Raw genomic sequence first — 358 nt, forward strand, 5'->3', positions numbered from 1 at the left:
GTAATTAGTGCCAGTGAGTGTAAACCTGGGGTAATTAGTGCCAGTGAGTGTAAGCCTGGGGTAATTAATGCCAGTGAGTGTGAACCTGGGGTAAGTAGTGCCAGTGAGTGTGAACCTGGGGTAATTAGTGCCAGTGAGTGTAAACCTGGGGTAATTAGTGCCAGTGATTGTGAATCTGGGGTAATTAGTGCCAGTGAGTTTAAACCTGGGGTAATTAGTGCCAGTGAGTGTGAACCTGGGGTAATTAGTGCCAGTGCGTGTGAACCTGGGGTATTTAGTGCCAGTGAGTGTGAATCTGGGGTAATTAGTGTCAGTGAGTGTGAACCTGGGGTAATTAGTGCCAGTGAGTGTAAGCCTG

The 358-nt window shown here is 47.8% G+C and overlaps 1 protein-coding gene across 1 annotated transcript in view; it reads left to right on the forward strand.

The window, feature by feature from the left end:
• LOC109935863 overlaps positions 1 to 358 on the forward strand; it is a 111,755-nt gene that overhangs the window by 76,289 nt on the left and 35,108 nt on the right. The window lies entirely within an intron of this gene.

The sequence above is a fragment of the Rhincodon typus genome, chromosome 45, assembly GCF_021869965.1.
Source record: "Rhincodon typus isolate 14 chromosome 45, sRhiTyp1.1, whole genome shotgun sequence".
In the NCBI taxonomy this organism is placed as follows: Eukaryota; Metazoa; Chordata; class Chondrichthyes; order Orectolobiformes; family Rhincodontidae; genus Rhincodon; species Rhincodon typus.